Source organism: Chiloscyllium punctatum, chromosome 10, assembly GCF_047496795.1.
Source record: "Chiloscyllium punctatum isolate Juve2018m chromosome 10, sChiPun1.3, whole genome shotgun sequence".
NCBI lineage: Eukaryota > Metazoa > Chordata > Chondrichthyes > Orectolobiformes > Hemiscylliidae > Chiloscyllium > Chiloscyllium punctatum.
In genome coordinates this window covers 40296969-40317062 of record NC_092748.1, presented here as the reverse complement: position 1 = coordinate 40317062, position 20094 = coordinate 40296969, and positions in this window count along the sequence as shown.

The following is a 20094-nucleotide window of genomic DNA, read 5'->3' as shown; positions in this document are numbered from 1 at the left end:
TCTTCAATTGAGAAACAAATTTGTCATGAGTTCTCAGTTATCTGTAAGAATATTAGGGTGGCTATGGTCGAGGATTTTAACTTTGCAGACATAGACTCAGACTGCCATAGTGTTAAGAGCTTAGATAGACGGGAATTTGTTAAGTGTGTATAAGAACATTTTCTGATTCTAAAAATGTGGATGTATCTACTTGAGAAGGTGCAGATCTTGATCTACTCATGCGAAATAAGGCAGGGCAGGAGCCTGAGATATCAGTAGGGGAGCACTTTGGGACCAGCGACTATAATTCTATTAGTTTTAAAATAGTGAAGGAAAAAGATAGACCAGATCTAGATGTTAAAGTTCTAAATTGGAGGAAGGCCAATTTTGATGCTTTTAGGCAAGAACTTTCAATAGCTGATTGGGCGCAGATGTTCACAGGTAAAGGGACAGGTGGAAAATGGGAAGCCTTCAGAAATGAGATAACAAGAATCCAGAGATAGTATATTCCCGTCAGGGTGAAAGGAAAGGCTGGTAGGTACAGGGAATGCTGGATGATGAGAGATATTGAGGTTTTGGTCAAGAGAAAGAAGGAAGCATATGTCAAGTACAGACATGATAGATCAAGTGAATCCTTAGAAGAATATAAAGGCAGTAGAAGTATACTTAAGGGGAAATCAGGAGGGCAAAAAGGGGACATGGGATAGTTTTGGCAAATAAGGTTAAGGAGAATCCAAAGGGATCTTATAAATACATTAAGGACAAAAAGTAATAAGGAAAATGCTAAGCGAGTATTTTGCATCAATGTTTACAGTGGAGAAGGATATGGAAGACATAGAACATGGGGAAATAAATAGCGTCATCTTGTAAACTGCCCATGTTCCAGAGGAGGTGGAGCTGGACACCTTAAAACACATAAAGATGGATAAAACTCTAAGACCTGATCAGGTGTACCCTAGAACTCTGTGAGAAACTAGGGAAGTGATTGCTGGGCCTCTTGCTGAGATACTTGGATCATCGATTGTCACAGATGAGGTGCTAGAAGACTGAGGTTGGCAAACACGGTGCCACTATTTAAGTCAGGGGGTAAGAACAAGCCAGGGAATGATAGACCAGTGAGCCTGACATCGGTGGTGGGCAAATTGATGGAGAGAATCCTAAAGGACAGGATTTACATGTATTTAGAAAGGTAAGGACTGATTAGGGATAGTCAACATGGCTTTGTGCGAGGGAAATCAAGTCTCACAAACTTGATTGAGGTTTTGAAGATGTACCAAAGAAGATTGATGAAGGAAGAGTGGTGGACGTGATCTATATGGACTTCAGTAAGATATTCAACAAGGTTCCTCGCAGGAGAGTGGTTAGCAAGTTTAGATCATATGGAGTTGAAGGGTGTGGTGATGGAAAAGCACAGCAGGTGAGGCAGCATCCGAGAAGCAGGAGAGTTGATGTTTCAGGCATAAGACTTTCATCAGGAAGCCCCCCCCCCCCCCACCCCCCAGATGAAAGGCTTATCCCTGAACATTGACTATCCTGCTCCTTAGATGCTGTCTGACCTGCTGTGCTTTTCCAGCACCACACTTTTCAACACTGACTCTCCAGCATCTACAGTCCTTACTTTCTCTTAGACTAAGTGGAAATACAGAGAGAACTAGCCATTTGGGTACAGAACTGGCTTGAAGGTAGAAGACAGATGTGGATGGTGGTGGAGGGTTGCTTTTCAGACTGGAAGCCTTTGGCCAGTGGTGTGTCACCAGGATTGGTGCTGGGTCCACTGCGTTTTATCATTTATATAAATGATTTGGATGTGAACATAGGAGGTATGGTTGGTAAGTTTGCAGATGACACCAAAATTGGAGGTGGCATGGATAGCAGAGAAGGTTACCTCAGACTATGATTGGATGTTGATCAGATAAGCCAATGATGAGAGTGGCAGATGGAGTTTAATTTAGATAAATGTGAAGTGCTGCATCTTGGAAAGGCAAATCAAAGCTTAATGGTAAGGTCCTGGGGAGTGTTGTTGAATCAACAGACCTTAGAGTGCAGGTACACAGTTCCTTGAAAGTGGAGTCGCAGGTAGATAGGATAGTGAAGAAGGTGTTTAGTATGCCTGCCTTTATTGGTCAGTGCATGGAGTATGGGGGTTGGGAGGTCATGTTGCAGCTATACAGGACACTGGTTAAGCCACATTTGAAATACTGTGTGCAATTCTGTTTCTCTGCTATATGAAGGAAGTTAATCTTTAAAGGGTTCAGAGAAGATTTACAAGGATGTTGCCAGGGTTGGAGGGTTTGAGCTATAGGGAGAGGCTGAATTGGCTGGGCTGTTTTTACTGGAATGTCAGACACTGAGGGGTGACCTTATAGAGGTTTATAGAATCATGAGGGGCATGGATGGGGTAAATAGACAAAGTCTTTTCCCTGGGGTGGATGCGTCCAATACTAGAGGGTATAGGTTTAGGGTGAGAGAGGAAATATTTAAGAGACTGAAAGGGCAACTTTTTCACACAGAGGGTGATATGTATATGGAATAAGCTGCCAGTGGAAGTGGTAGAGGCTGGTAGAATTACACTTACAATTTAAAAGGCATCTGGATGGGTACATGAATGGGAAGGGTTTAGAGGGATATGGGCCAAGTGCTGGCAAATGGGACTAGATTAATTTTGGGATATCTGGTCGGCATGGAGGAGTTGGACCACAGGGTCTGTTTCCATGCTGTACATTTGTACGACTAATCCAGCTAAATGGGAAAGCAGGAATCCAAAAAAATTAATGTGCACAAAGAAGTCACTTTGTGTTAGCTGTATTGCAGGTTTCATTTTGAAACATTGTTTGAATGAACAACAACCACTATGATGAAACCCCAGCAGTCTTTGTTCTGCCAAATCTGGGCCATGCTATGCCTACTACCCTTTGGGCAATAAATCTTGACTAATGCATTATTCAGCTAAATCCAGCAAAATCCTGTTTCACATGGAGATAGACCCACATAACTGAATCATGGAGTGTTTTGGCAGACACACCTCAGAAATGTGTAAATAATTGAGGAAACTTGTGCTTTGTCATGTTTCACTGGCAAGGTGCCTCAAATCAATCACTTGTGAACTTGCTTGGAGAAAACAATATATTGTCACTTCTACATTGTGGTTACACCAAAACTCTGCCAGAAATTCTGGGCTAATCCTTCTCTCCAATAATTATAAGCTTTGCAGTGAGCCAAGAGCATGTACTGAGACAACAGTGGTTTGAAAGCAATCAATAATCATTTCAGACATGACTGATTAGTACTGGCCTTTGAGATGAAAAGATTTTCAGTTGTGAACAGCATATACAAAAACATATGAAACCATCATTCTGTTTCCTGAATGCTGTCGTATTGAAATAGTTGCTATTTGTTAGTTGTTCCCTCATTCTTATATTTTCACTGCTGTGTTCATGTTATATATAATCTATTAGGATTTGCCAGATCACAAGCAATAACTTTAAAATTGTCATATTGAGTCATTAAATCAGACAGAATGGAAACAAACCCTTCAGTCCATATTGTCCATGCCGACCACATTTTCTAAACTAACCTAGTTCCATTTGGCCCATATCCCTCTAAACCTTTCCTATTCATGTACCGATCCAAATGTCTTTTCCATGTTGTACCCGCACCTACCACTTCCTCTGGTAGTTCACTCCACATATGAACTGCCCATTATGTGAAAAAGTTGCCCCTCAGGTCCCTTTTTTCCTCTCACTTTAACAATATGCCCTCTAGTTTTAAGTCCCCTATTAGGGAAAAGACTTTTGCTATTCACCTCATCTATGTCCCACATGATTTTATAAACCTCTATAAGGTCACCCCTCAAGCTTTTACACTCTAGTTAAAAAAAGTCCCAGCCTCTGCAGGATTTCATGGCATTATTTCTGGGCATTAGCGTTTTAGTATCTTGTCATAATGAACTTTGGTGAGGCCAACTTTGGTGTAGCGTGTACAGTTTAGGTCACCTTGCTTTGGAAGGATATTATTAAATTGGAGAGAGTTCAGAAAATCTATAGGTTCATAATGTATAAGCAATGAACTGACTGAATGAATTTGTTCCTTCATTGATTCAGATATTATAGGAGTACATCCACTCTACTGAGAAACTTGAATGGCGCAAAGAGGAAACTATGGACCAAGTGATCACTTATAAAGATCCATTTTCTCCAGGGACTATTGCACAGATTAGTTTTATCGCTTACTCAAAGCCATTTTCATATGCCCAACCTTCCATTAAAAAAACACGAATGGTTGAGACTTTGCTGATTTTATCAGTGGTTTTTAATACTGCTGCAACTCACACTTAGTAATATTGGCATAAGTGGTGTGCCAGCACTCTCACTTATTGTTAGAAATTGCTTGTGTGATTATAGTCAAACATTTTATTAGCTTCTATATAGGGTCATTCGTAGCTAGAAAATAGTCCCTAATAACAAGTGGAATGTCTGTATTCTAACTTATACCATTTTAACAGGGTGGTATGAAGATATGCAGAGTGATCAATCACACTGTAAGGAGATTAGCCTGATGAGCATTACAATTAATAAGTCCTTAATATCTATGGGCCAATGGGAATAAACTGGACATTATTGTGCATATTTACTGGAGTAAATTGGAATATATTGCCAAAATCAGACACACCAAAGATCCCAAAAGGATAATCCACCCAATGTATAGTTATAACACTTTCAGACATCTATGACAGCCACATTAAACACAAATTAGACTGTGTCTATTTGTTAATGACAAGCCCTAATGTCTTTTTTGGGACACCCTCAAGGGATTTGGGATGCCTGTGTGGAGCAGGTAGTGACCTTTCAAAATATAAAAAGCTCCAGTGAATTCCTACTTTTACTCATGTTGGCTGAGAGTGAAATGCTGGACAAAAACATCAGGACATACTCATCTCTGACTACGCCGCGAGGTTACTCTGTGCACACGAGCAAACAGTTTTCATTTAGTATCCCAAGTGAAAAGTATGCTCCTGAAGTGTCTTGACAGGGTAGATGTAGAGAGGATGGTTACTCTTATGGGGTAACCTAGGGATAATTGTTTAAAAATACAGCCCCCACCCCCCCCCCCACTTAGATTAGATTAGATTTATTGTCACATATATATAAAAATACAGTGAAAAGTGCTTTTTTAATGTTATATGCAGTGTCGCCATGCTCTGGTGCCATCTTGAAACACTGAATATAACTCATGACTTTACTGCAATAGAGTTCATCTTTCTCTTTTTTTCTTGTTCCTCCTCTGCTGCTCCTCCTGTTCTGCTTGACATTGACCAGAGTCTCTGAAACGGACTCCTAAGTCTCTGTAATGAGCTTTGGGGTCTCAGTTACAGGTCACTGCCACATCATTCCTGTGATGACTGCATACAAGCTGGAGTCATAGGCCTGGGCTTGGGCTGGTTCTATACCTCTTGTTTCCCCTCCGATGCTCCTCCAGACACTGCCACCGATCCACCACCTGTCCCTTTGGCCGACGCTGTTACAGACCAGGCCGGACCCCCTCACAATATTTTAAGAATGTAGCCTAGACCCTAATTTTTTTTTTATTTTAAAGGGAGATGTGAAGTGGATATTCCAGGAGTGGTGTAGCTGGTCAAACCACTTCGCTTTAAGCAAAAGAGAATTTATTTGAACACTACGGTTGAAACACGAACAAAAAGCGGAATTTAGAATAACTCAACTCCTGGAAAACTTAACCAACCCACTACGGCAACTTACCTAATTAACTGTTCCAATATAGTAACATCCCTCAAACACACCCCTTGGCAGATTCAAACGCAGATTCATGCAGGCTAGAGGGAAAAACATTGAGAGAGAGATTTTACAGAAAGTCAGAGGAATCCTTTACTGAAGCTAGCAACTCCCCTGGACTCACAAATCTTGTGACTGCTACAGCTAAAAACAAGCTAGAAAAAGCCAGGGAGAATTGGTCATTCCCCTTCCATTGTTAAACTAGACTCTTTTTCACCTCTGCCTTTATGACCTCTCTTCAAAAAAAAACAAGGCCAAAGCCACCTTTTTGAAGTGATAGCATCATCACAATGCATCCACTCCTTTAGGCGACTGGGCCTGGCTGTAGACCTGGACCCTTGGCACATCCTGTGAGTCTGGGATGGGACAGCCAGCCCGAGACGTGCTCCTTCCTCACAGGGAGACCCTGGGCTGGAGTGGAGCCATGATTGGCTCGTTGCTACTGCTGCCACTGGACGACTGCTCCTTCACCCACCACTCTCCAGGCTTTAAAGAAAAGAAAATGAAGAAAAAAATAAAAAAGGGGAAAAAGAGCATAAGTAAAAAGAAGAAAGGCAGGAAGAAAAGGAGAAAGAAATCAGATGGGAGCAGATAAGCCCTGGGCTCAGCCCTGCTAATCTGCCACCATATTTATTTTGATTTAGACAGAGATGAGTGATGTTTTTTTTCCCTGCAAAGAAACATAAGTCTTTAGAACTCTCTTCCTGAAAGGTAGTGGATGCAGTGCCTTGAATATTTTTAAGGCAGAACTGGATAGATGTTTGTTAACCGAGGAAATAAAGGGTTATCCCGGGCAGGCAGGAATATGAACTTTTTGTTGGCCATAATCCTATAAATGGTGGAATGAGTTTGAGGGGTTGAATGGCCTACTTCTGTTGAATATGTACTGCAGAGGAAGGAACCATGACAGTCACAAGGGTAGCTCCACAGAGACAAGGCAATGAAGAAGGGGGCATTCCTTCTGGAGCTGGTGAAATGCAATTTGTAGTTAAAGGGGTTCACATTTCTCCCCCACCAAAGTGCACGGCAAACATTCAGCTGTTCTGGGAAGCCTCAGCACTGAAGGGGCTTCTGCTTTGAAAGATTAGTTCTCAGGATCTCTCCTTGTGTCTTCCACAGATTCCGATTTTAAAAATCACACAATACCAGGTTATAGTCCAACAGAATTATTTGGAAGCACTAACTTTTGGAGCGCTGCTCCTTCATCAGGTAGCTGTGGAGCAGGATCATAAGACACAGAATATATAGCAAAAATCCACAGTGTTATGCATGCAACTGAAATGATACATTGAACAATGACGCTGTGATCTTTTGTTATACACTCTGTGTCTTATGATCCTACCCCACTGGTTACCTGATAAAGGAGCAGTACTCCGAAAGCCAGTGCTTCCAAATAAACCTGTTGGACTATAACCAGGTGTTGTGTGATTTTTAACTTTGTTCGCCTCAGTCCAACACCAGCACCTACACATCACAGACTCTGATGCGGAGGAAGAATAAAGGATCATATAGTAGCTCCTGGGCATTCAAGGAAACTGAGAGAACAGAGACCAGGCTGTCACATCTTATAAGTGACCGCCTCGTCTGTCCAGCTATATTCACATCAGTGGATTCAGACATGACAAAATAAGGTGGCAGACTGAGTGAGGCGATCAGAGGGGAAGAAGTATCTGTCGGCAGCCCCTGCACAGGATGGAGGGCAGACACAGTCAATGCTTAGCTAGGTGCGGGGTCTCAGCAGTCATAGAGTCATAGAGATGTATAGCATGGAAACAGACCTTTCGGTCCAACATGTCCATGCCGACCAGATATCCCAACCCAATCTAGTCCCACCTGCCAGCACCTGGCCCATATCCCTCCAAACCCTTCCTATTCATATACCCATCCAAATGCCTCTTAACTGTTGCAATTGTACTAGCCTCCACCACATCCTCTGGCAGCTCATTCCATACACGTACCACCCTCTGCTTGAAAAAGTTGCCCCTTAGGTCTCTTCTTTACTTTCCCCTCTCACCCTAAACCTATGCCCTCTAGTTCTCACAGGAAAAGAGGCTCTATTTTGACCAGCAGCACAGGCTGTGCCAACACATGTCAGAGGTCCCTGAGGCAATGCACAGCAGAAAGCTCACGTGGAGAACGCGGCAGGTACCAGTAACAGAAATAGGAAGTTTGATCGGCAACAGTGCGTATAACATCACAGTAAAGCACTTAAACGGATTGGAAAGAAATGAGCACTCAGAAAATCCACAAACGGCAGGTGCAGGAAGAAATGTGACATGCTTCATGCCATGAAGGAAACTCGCCAGCTGAAACCCAACCCATTCTGAGGGACATGAGTGCAAAGAGAGAGAGACTAGGTCATAACAGCATTAATCAGCAAATTAATCAGAGGCTCCAGTCGTGTATGGATGTCTCAGCAGTACAGGACACAAAGACTGAGGATAATTTCTTCTTGCATGATACAACAAGTGACTGGATGACTTGTGGCACCCAGATACTGATGCTGAAGGTTTTGAGAAGAAGAATTGGAAATAATTAACAACAGAATAGAAGTTTATAGGCCATTTTTCCCTGGAAGAACACCAGTGAAGCCTCAGCATTTTCTAAGGCAACAAGCAGCTCACAATACCTGAGTCTTGGATTGCACAGTTAGAAAAGCAGCTCGTAAAATCCAAGCCAATGTTGAACATTCAGAGATGATTAATTTATATAAAAGTCAGGTGAAGTGTACAAGTGAATCTCATCAGCAAGAATGGAAACACTTCAGGTTTCTTTCAGTAAAGGAGCAGAAACCCAAACTACAGAGCTTTTATAGGTGAGGATTATCTTAGAAATATTTAAAAATGTGAATCAAATGGAGCTTCACCATGTGAAAATTAAGCAAGCTTTCGAGTAGTCCACTTACTTGAAAGCTGAAGTACAAGCCCAGACAATAACAGTGATACAGTATTAGCAAGCTTCAGAGACTGAAAGGGAACCATCTCTGAAAGGGAAATGAACTGGTTCAGCAGCTGCTTGATAAGGTAACAAAATAAAACAATAACTTACAGATAATGCACTCCAACATCAGCCACCAACTGGAAGATGTCCAAAGGGCAGTAAAGTTATAGAATGACCACAGCCAGTTTGTGAACAGGCAGAGTTAACAGTCCACAACAAACAGCACAGAAAGAAATAGGAACTCACAACTGAGAAAGAAAAGCTTGGCAGAGGATGTCCGCAGGTCCTGTGCAGCGATAGTCAGAGTTCTTACACATCAGGTACCCTGAAAGGAGAAAAGGTCTCTTTTATAATGAAATATTCAGAGCTTAAAGATCACTATGAATTATTAACTGAGGAAAACATTCTGTTCAAATCTGCAAATGATGAGCTTATCTCTAAAATCAAAATTTTTGAATGAAAGAATGGAAAACTTACAGAAGACTCTTTCAGAAAAAAAAAACAAGCACTTATTAATGAAAAAGATCAACTCCAGAATAATTAAAATATCTTAAAGGCGTCGAACAAAAATGAAGGAAGCTGCAGACCTTAAACCCTCAACAGCTCACAAGTTCAAACTCTCAGGTAAGACTACTAGGGAGGTGACCATCTCTGTATGTCCTGACATTGTCCTTTGTCAAATCTGCAGATTAAGGTATTGCTGAAGAGCTTCCAATGGATTGCATCCCTCATGAAGGAAGCTTGGAAGACCACTTTTATAGTTTCTCTTGTTCGTGATGCTTGGACCACACATTTTCCTGGCACCCCCGGAACCTTGAGTTGCAGAGGGGAGCAGTTTCCATTTGAAGGATGTCTAGTGGTTCTGCTGCTACTTCAGAACCCTGAGATGTTATCATCTTCTCCATAACAATCTTGCATGAGTATGGAACTAACACCAATGCTTATGCACTCCAATTATTATCAGAAGCTGGAGTCCCAATCTGTCAAAGGTTTCCCCACCAAGGAGCACTATATTGAGTACATCCTCATCCTGAAAAATGGCAGAGAATATGCTTGTAGATTAATGCAATGGTGAGAAGAGATGTTGAGGATCACACAAGTAGGTGAAAAGCGTTTAATTCATGCCAAAATGTTAACAGTTAAATGGGTAATGTAAAAGAACCTGGGGAATGATGGAAATGATTTGGAATTATACATTTACTCCAAAGAGAGCTACACTGAATAGCTGTGAAAGGAACTAAGACATAGTGGTGACAGATTATATTGAACTATAGCCTGTGTTTACATGGCTGCAAAAACATGTCCTCTCCCATCATATTTTGTAAATATTTTGTTAATACAGTTTGTTAAAGGTTCACTCATGAAAGTGTGGACAACACCTTTTCTTAACACGCACATTGCTCTATATTTTGAAGAATGCATGAGCTCTTCCTGTGAGCCAGTGATTAATCACTCAGAAAGTCATATGAGGACATGTCTGATTCTACCTGTGTTGCACCTTGATGGACTCAGTTTATCCTCCTTCCACAGTGCAAAATGTGTTCCACCACCAAAATCCTAAATTAGCCCTCAATGAGCTGACAATAAACTTGTTAACAAACTTAACTGGCCTCATTCCCAAACTGGGTAGATTTCTGGGGCCCATCTCCTGTTGCTGTCAGGAAAACTGCCGGTGTCGGTAATTGTGATGACAAACTGAAATGCTAGCAGATTTTTAGCATGTACTCACCTCTGTTTCCAGTCTCACTTTGACCTAAAAATCCTCGGTCTAGCTTCCAATAAAACACAAATGGTGGTGTCCATTGTTATATAATGTTACATTATAAAGTATGTGTGTGTGTGCGTGTGTGTAGGGGCTGGGTAGGCTGGATGATTGGTTGGCAATGCAGTGTGGCACCAAAGGCACCACTGCCATTCGTGCACTGGCTGTCGTTTTGCATGAAAGTCTCACTTTCCCAAACTTGCCCCTTGCCTGTGACCCTCACATTAAGCTTAGCACCAGTCATGTCTCCAATGAGAGAGTATTTTGAAGAATGCATGAGCTCTTCCTGTGAGCCAGTGATTAATCACTCAGAAAGTCATATGAGGACATGTCTGATTCTACCTGTGTTGCACCTTGATGGACTCAGTTTATCCTCCTTCCACAGTGCAAAATGTGTTCCACCACCAAAATCCTAAATTAGCCCTCAATGAGCTGACAATAAACTTGTTAACAAACTTAACTGGCCTCATTCCCAAACTGGGTAGATTTCTGGGGCCCACCTCTTGGACCTCTTGGACTTTGGTTATATTATGACAAAATATCCTTCATACCTGTTACTTTGTCCCAAAAAAATATTTCAGCTCCAATTGTTACTGCACAATATGTTTTTGTAACAGCATTTTAACATCTGAGTAGATCAATAAGCAAACATTGGTATATTTATTTTTATAGGGATATATATAATACATCCAACAGCTATTCACAGCCTGAGCTGTAAATTCACCTTAGCTACAAGTTGTGAACTGGTCAAATAATGAAAGTGCTCTTGTGACGGGAAGGCAAACAGTGGCATCTGTTGGAAATGGTAAAACAGTCACTTTATCAAAGGTCTCTCGATTGACAGTAAATCTATATGTGATGCTTGTTTAATACTGGGGGAACATGAAAAGTAATTGTAACTGCTGCAAATGTACAGGTACTGGAATAAATCATTTTTGTGGAACCTGAAAATCAAATAAGCATTTGGCAAAGCAGTAGATATGCCCATACTGATCAGACAGCTCAGAATGATCTGTGCATTATCAGACTGTGACATTTAACATTTTGCTATTTACAACTTAGAAATTCAGAGCTGTTCCTAGTAATTATAAAAGGAAGATTTCTTTGAGAAGTGGAGGGATTTCACATGCAGTCACATTCTCTGTAGGTTTACTGAGCTATCGATTTCCTAGCAGAATGTAATAAAACCTATTTACAGGCTTAAGAGCCAGGTTTAAGTTACAATACTAATATGAAGCACACTTGTCAAACTAGAGAGCCCCTCAATAGTGAATAATTTCTTTCCAGTTCATGTCACATCAAGAGACACTGTACATTTCTTCCCTGTTCTGATTCATGACTTTAATATCCTTAAATAAACAAACAGATTTTCCCAGGTTATGAGGCTTGCAGAGACTTCATATAAAAGGCAGCGCTGGTGACATTTGATATAATTAGTCTTCGTGCCCTGCTGCAAAATGTCACCTGCTTAGAATTAAGAACAACAAAGGAAGACATCTTTTGTAGGGCTGTGTTGATATGGCATTGACACTAATGCAATAAAAACATCATGAATCATCTTCATTATTCCTTGCAGCATCTCGAATGCAACATGATTGTTCTGGAAGTTTGTTAGAAAAGGATAACTAGATTATGTGCACCAGTAGCCAAAGTTGAATTGAAAGGGTTAAGAATTGTAGTTTGCATAACTTAGCATGGTCCTGATAGAAAACGTATAGCTGAACCTTCGGATGCAATTATGGAAAATGTCATCGCTTATAAATAATAAGGTCTGGAAGCCTTTGTGAAAAAGGCTGCTGAGAATTTTCCACCACAACACTGACATAGGCAGATCCCTGCTCCTCACTGATATCAGGAAATGGTAATACAGAAAGGTCAGAAACTACTTTTTAAAAGACATGCTGCTACAGTGACATTTTGGATTTCAAAGAAATATTAGTTTTGTAGCATTCTGTAAAATGGACTTCAAGATATAATGTTACTGAGCTTGTTTCATCATGCAATAGATGGTTGAGAGCGATAGCAGAATTTGGTATTTAGAAATTTGACTTAAAAACTATTGCAAGCAGGCCCAACTAGAACCTCTAGCTTATCTATCTCAGTGCTTTTTTAGGTGTTTAAAGTGCTGCCAAATAAATTATGGTGCAGATTAGATTTTAATTATTCCAAGTTCAGATGTTGCAAATATTGTCTGAAAAGTGGGGATTGCAGAACAGCTTCCATTTCAGGTACAGTCTCGACAAGAACTGCACACAAAATTGGACTAGTTTTCCAAATTGAGTTTATTTAATTACAAATATGTAAACTCCCGTGAGTCAGTGCAACTGGGCAGCATTTTAGAACTTTATTTTTCTTGCAATTACAAAAAAAACCTAGACACATTTAAGAGTGGGTAACTTGGGTCAGCTTTATTAGGAGAGACTTCATAACAACGCAAAGAAGCATTTTTGATAAGAATGCCTAGTCTGCCGCCTGTGTGCAACCTAATTTCCAAAGGCTGAAAATGACCGCCAAAGAAAACAGTGTCGAGAGTGTGGTGCTGGAAAAGCGCAGCAGGCCAGGCAGGAGAATTGATGTTTCAAACAGGTTCCTGATGAAGGGCTTATGCCAGAAACGTTGATCCTCCTGCTCCTCGAATGCTGCCTGACCTGCTGTGCTTTTCCAGCAACACACTCTCGACTCCAATCTCCAGCATCTGCAGTCCTCACTTTCTCTTCCCCGCAAAAGAAAACAGAATTATTTACTGATTTCATTGGCAAATAACAGTCAACATATTGTTTTGTGGAACTCCCTGAGTTTGAATGGGAAGCTCTATAGGTTCGGTTCTGGCATTGAAGACCCTGGAAGCAAGTTAAATAGGAATATATGCTGATGGCAGGAGGTAAGAATGGGAGAGATTTCTTGTCAGCTATGTGATGGAAAGAAATTGGAGTCTCTGCTATCACCATACACAGCTCTGCTCTACAACACGACTGTGGGCAGTAAACTGAAGAAGTTATATATAAGCTTTTGCAAAACTGCTTGCTAGTTTCCTAATACCTAAAAAGTTTAACTTTTTAGAACTTCTTTGAAGATCTAAAACGTTTAACTTTTTAGAACTTCTTTGAAGATCTAAAAAGTTTAACTTTTTAGAACTTCTTTGAAGATCTGGAAATGGGTGTGGGACACAGATACGTAATGGAGTGATAATTTGGCAAAGAGGTGTGGTCAGTTTCCTGGAAAGGGCAGCTTCTGGCACAGTGGGATGAGATGGGGAGGTATGTCGTACACCACCACGCAATTTAGCCTTTGGGACTCGGGGCTTCAGGATCTGGGCAAGGGTGAAGTACAATTGTAAATAGGGACCAGCAGGATTTCAAAGCCTGGCTGGGATGGACGTAAAGTGGGAAGAGCATTGTCTACAGTCAGGAGTACCCAGCATCAAGGGGAGGGTCTAAGGATGGCCACCTCATAAGCAGCAGTCTGAGTGGAAAGGGTAGGCAGGTGTTGTTGCATGGAGAAAAGTTGGGATGGGGCCATTGGGAAGTGTGGGGTTGACAGGATAACTATTAAGATGGGCCTTTGGATATCTGTGGGTCTCACCGACATGCTCACACTGAGACTGGAAGCTGCTGGAAGTGGAACACTCACTATTTGAGCTGGAATTTGACACCGAGGAGTCAGTATCTGGAAGTTGGGTTGTGAAGAAAGAGATCTTACTGATGCTTCCTCTGATGTCCCAATGTTCTTGTCCTCAAAGATCCAGGAGGGCGATTAGAGTCATAGAGACGTACAGCACGGAAACAGACCCTTCAGTCCAACTCGGCCAACTGGAGCCGATATCCTAACCTAATCTAGTCCCATTTGCCAGCACTTGGCCTACATCCCTTTAAACCCTTCCTATTCATGTACTCAACCAGATGCCTTTTAAATGTTGCAACTGTACCAGCCTCCACCACTTCCTCTGGCAGCTAGTTCCATACACACACCATTCTCTGTGTGAAAAGGTTGCCCCTTAGGTCCCATTTAAATCTTTCTACTCTCACCTTAAACCCATGCTCTGTACTTCTGGATTTCCCCACCTTGGTGAAAAAGACCTTGTCTATTTACCCTTTTCATGCCCCTCATGATTTTATCAACCTCTATAAAATCACCCCTCAGCCTTTGATGCTTCTACAGCCAGCCACCTGAGCAGACATCATTGGTAGGCTTGCAGAACCTACAAGATAAAACAGAGGGAAGGCACCTCAGGTAGTGTTTGTAAATGGTGTGCAATGATTGAGGGTGATAATGGGGCTAACGGTAGAGTGGCAGTGGCATGCAGAGTGGTAAATACTCATTTGGCAGGACAAGCCGTAATGCCACATGCTATCATCCCCTTCTTTGCCATGTTTTGACTGTCTGTGAGTGAGCAGGGTAGCCAGTGCTTGTCCAAGCACACTGCGCCATTTTAGAGATGCCACTAGCACCACAGATTCCTGTCTTTGGAGGTTGTCCAGAGAGGTGTATTAAGATGGGGTAGAAATCAAAGGTGAAATACGCTATTGGGCCAAGGTACGTTTGGTTAGATCATGTGAGAGAACCTCTGAAGCTCATGGGGAAAAAAAAATTAGCCTTCCAAAAATCTCAACGCAACTCGGACTTTGAAAAAATCATGAGATTCTGTTCTAAGACGTCATTTTGCTGCTGCCATTGAACAAACCTAATATTTAATTAATGACAACTGGACAACAATCTCTTACTGGATGTTGTCCTCCAGGCACTCCATCCTCCCCAGTTAATTATTGGAAGATTCCCACTTCAACTCCTGGCTTATCCACGTACAGCCTTCACTGAAAGGCTGTTGCTCTTATGTTCAGCAGCTATCAATCTTTCACTCCCAGAAACTCTAATATAGAAGTAGAACACACAAATAATGAGGAGAAAGTGAGGACTGCAGATGCTGGAGATCGGAGTCAAAACGTGTGGTGCTGGAAAAGCACAGCAGGTCAGTGGAGGAGCAGGGGAATCAACATTTTGAGCATAAGCCCTTGGTCAGGAATGTAGGAGGGGGGGTTGGAGGCAAGGGGGCTGAGAGATAAATTGGAGAGGGATGGGCTGGGGGGGGAGATAGCTGGGAATGTGATACATGGATGAAGGTGAGGGGTGATGGTGTTAAGTTGGAGAGGAGAGTGGAGCAGAAAGGTGGGAAGGGAGATGGACTGGTAGAACAGTTCAAGAGAGCAGTGCCCAGTTGGAGGGTTGGATCCAGGATAAGGTGGGAGATGGGGAGATCAGGAAAATAGTGAAATCAACATTGATCCTGTGTGGTTGGAGGGTCGCAAGGCAGAAGATGAGGTGTTCTTTGTCCAGGCATTGGGTGGTTAGGGTTTGGCGGTGGAGGAGGCTCAGGACTTGCATGTCCATGGTAGATAGAGAGGGGGAAGTGAAGTGTTTGTTCACAGGGCGGTGGGCTTAATTGGTACCTGTGTTCCAGAGATGTTCTCTGAAACATTCTGCAAGTAAGTGTCCTGTCTTCCTAATATAAAGGAGATCACATTGGGAACAACGTATGAGGTGTGTGGAGGTGCAGGAAAATCTCTGTCGGATGTGGAAGGATCCTTTGGGGCTCGGGATGGAGGTGAGGGGGGGAGGTGTGGGCACAGATTTTACACCTCCTGTGGTGGCACGGGAATGGATGGTGGGTCAGTGAGGGGCGTGGACCTAGTGAGGAAGTCACGGAGGGAATAGTCTCTGTGGAATACAGATAGGGGCGGGGACGGACTGAATGTCCATGGCATTAGGGCCGGGAAACCCAAGTCATGGAGGAGATGGAGTGCGTGGATGGTGTCTCAAATATATGTGGGGAGATCCGGGACCAAGGGGGACAGGACAGTGTCAAGGCATGCAGAGATAAGCTTGGTGGGGCAGAAGCTGGCGAAGGTGATGGGTCGACTGGGGGCAGTCAAGTTTGTGAATTTTGGGTAAGAGGTAGAACAGGGCGGTGCAGGGTTCCCAGACTCTGAGGTTGTGGATGGGATTCTTCATCCTGAGAAGAATGCACACGCTCAACAAACACTTTTTCTCCAGGCCTATGGGACATCAAGGAATGTAAGGACCCCAAACTTTCATGTACTTACTTCCAAACGTGGGATTCCTCGATCATTCCTGACCCTCCCCTGGCCTCCAGAACTGCTCGGCTGCCATTAGCTACGTGATGTCTACAACCACCAAGCCATGACTAATGATGGTGCAACTTCCACCCCCACTGCCTCACCGACTGCATCCAGTGCTGATTATGCCACCACTGCAAGCCACCAAGACAACCGCCTCCACAGTCATCACCAGGACAACTGCCTCTGTGATTGCCACTGGTACCTCCATGAAGTTGCTGCCGCCTCAGCCACTTCTGCTCCCACCGACGTCATTCACTGGAACACCGCCAATGAACACGCAGCCACCGTCAAAGACATTGCGAACATCACATGGAATATCACTTCCGCCCCCACGGATGCCACTGAAGGCACCACTTCTGCCTCCCTGACACCCATGGTATGCATCACTTCCTTTGGTGACGTCACCCATGTTACCATGACCACACCCACTCCAGAGACAGTCTCCACCCTCACTCCCAAATCAAGCCCCACACCAGCTCCTCGCTCCCAGCCCTGCCATGATTTACTATCCGCTGAGACCTCTCCCTCTCTGTGGATGAATGATCAGTCCTCAGTAAAGGCCTCACCTTCATCCCATTATGCTCCCACATCAACAAATTTGACATGCATCACAAAATCAAACTTTTTTTCCACCACCTCTGGCTCCATGCTTATTTTTTCCATCAGGTCACCCATCCACCCTCTGAGGACCCCTTCACCTGCCTCTAACACACTCCATCCACTTGGACACCCTGGGCTGGTCTGTTACCTACCCTCAATCTCTTCATCTCCAACTGCTGCTGTGACATTGACTGCCTCAACCTATTCACCCTTCTCTCCCACTTCAACCTCTCACCCTCGCAACATGCAGCTCTCTCCTCTCCAACCCCAACCTCACCATCAAACCAGCAGACAAGGGGGGGCTCTGTGCTGGTTTGGCGCACTGACCTGTACGCTGCTGAAGCCAGGTGCCAACTCACGGACACCTCCTCCTATTGCCTCCTTGACCAAGATCTCACCTCCCATCACCAAACCATCATCTCCCAGACCATCCACAACCTCATCACCTCAGGGGATTTCCCATCCACAGCCTCCAAATTCATAGTCTTCCTGATTCTACCTCCTACCCAAAATTCACAAACTTGACTGTCCTGGTAGACCCATTGTCTCCACCTGCTCCTGCCCCACCAAACCTATGTCTGCATTCCTTGACACCATCCTGACCCCTTTGTTCCACGAACTCTCTTCAGGACATCACCCATGCCCTCCACCTCCTCCATGACTTTTGTTTCCCTGGCATCCAACGCCTAATCTTCACCATGGATATCCAGGTCCATATACACATCCTTCAGCCATGACAAAGGCCTCTTAGCCCTTCACTTCTTCCTCTCCCGCTGACCCAACCAGTACCCTTCCACCGACACACTCATTCGATTGGCTGAACAGGTTATCACCCTCAACAATTTCTCCTTTGAATCCTCCCACTTCCTTCAGATCAAACAGGTAGCCATGGGCACCTGCATGGGCCCCAGCTATCCCTGCCTCTTTGTCAAGTACATGGAACAGGTCCATCATCCGTAGTTACACTGATACCATTCCCCAACTTTTCCATCGCTACATTGATGACTGTATCAGTGCCATCTCGTGCTCCCATGAGGGGGTCGAACAGTCTGAGCTCAGGTTCACCTGGACCATCTCAGACATCTCCCTCCCCTTCCTGGACATCTCCATCTCCACTTCCGACGACTGATTCAACTCAGACATCTACTTCAAACTCACCGACTCCCACAGCTACCTGGACTAACCTTGTCCCACATCACTTCCTGTAAAAACGCAGTATCTTAGTTCCATTTCCACTGTGTCTATCGCATCTGCTCCTAGGAGAACCAATTCCACTTCAGAACATCCCAGAAGGCATCCTACTTCAAGGACTGTAATTGCTCCTACCACGTGGTCAACAATACCTTCTAGTGCATCTCCACACCTCCATCCATGAACCCCGCCTTTCCAATTGTAACAAAGACAGAACCCCACTGGTCCTCACCTTCCATTCCATGAACCTCTGGATGCATCTGCCACTTATAATCAGATCCCAACACCAGCGATATATTTCCTTCCCCACCCCTTTCAGCATTCTGCAGAGACAATTCCCTCTGCGACTTCCTTGTTAGGTCCATGCCCCCCCCCCCCACCAACCCACCCTCCACTCCTGGCACCTTCCCCTACCACTGCAAGTGGTGTAAAACCTGCACCCACACCTCCCCCACACCTCCATCCAAGGCCCCAAAGGATCCTTCCACATCTGTCAGAGATTTTCCTGCACATCCAAACACCTCATCTACGATGTCTGTTGCTCTCGATGTGGTCTCCTTAACATTGGGGAGACAGGACACCAAATTGTAGAACGTTTCAGAGAACATCTCCTGGAACACGCACCAAACAACCTCACTGCTCTGTGGTTGAACACTAACTCTGGATCCCACTCTGCCAAAGACATACAAGTCCTGGGCCTCCTCCACTGCCACATTCCAGCCACCCAACGACTGGAGAAAGAACACCTTACCTTCCACCTTGGGACTCTCCAACCACACGGGATCAATGTCGATTTCACCAGGTTCCTGATATCCCCTCCCACCACCTTATCCCAGATCCAACCTTCCAATGCAGCACTGCCCTCTTGAACTGTCCGATCTGTCCATCTTCCTTCCCACCTACTCGCTCCACCCTCCACTCTGACCTATCACCATCACCCCCCACCTTCATTCACCTATCGCATTCTAAGTACATTCCCCCCCAGCCCCACTCCCCCACCATTTATCTTACAGCCCCCTTGGGCAGTGCCCCCCCCCCCCCACATTCCTGATGAAGAGCTAATGCTCAAAACGTCGACTCTCCTGCTCCTCGGATACTGCCTGACAGGCTGTGCTCTTCCAGTATCACACTTTTTCACACAAATAATGAATCCCATATGGACATGCTCCAAAGCAAACACCCTGACTGCCAAATTAGAGAAATTAGATCATTAGAATAAGCAAAAGAACCAGCACATTCATTACTTCTGTATTGATTGCAGTGCCACAAGTTGGTTGTGTCGGTCTGCTCAAAGATTCTTGGACAAACTGTTTCCAAACAGTGAGTCTCTGAATTAGAGCAGTTTAAATGTGCTCAACACTGCTTTTTATTCTGTTCTTTCTTTATCTCTTAATTCAATCTTTATTTTCTTTTTTTTCCATTTCTGTCTCTGATTTGAAAATGCCTCCACCCTCTTCCACACTACCTTCTCTGTTCTAGTAGTTTAAATTTCACAACCTTTCAATGTGATTGATTGATTCAGCAGACATACAGTTGCTTGCCTTGTTCACTCAGACCCCAGATACTCTGATTCCATCACTGCAAAACTATCAGTTCACGCTTTCAGCAACCTGCCACACAGAAATTGTAAGCAGCTCACCATCCAAGATTAACTGGAAAGACTGCGATCGCAAAACCTGTACCATAAGATATCAGAGCA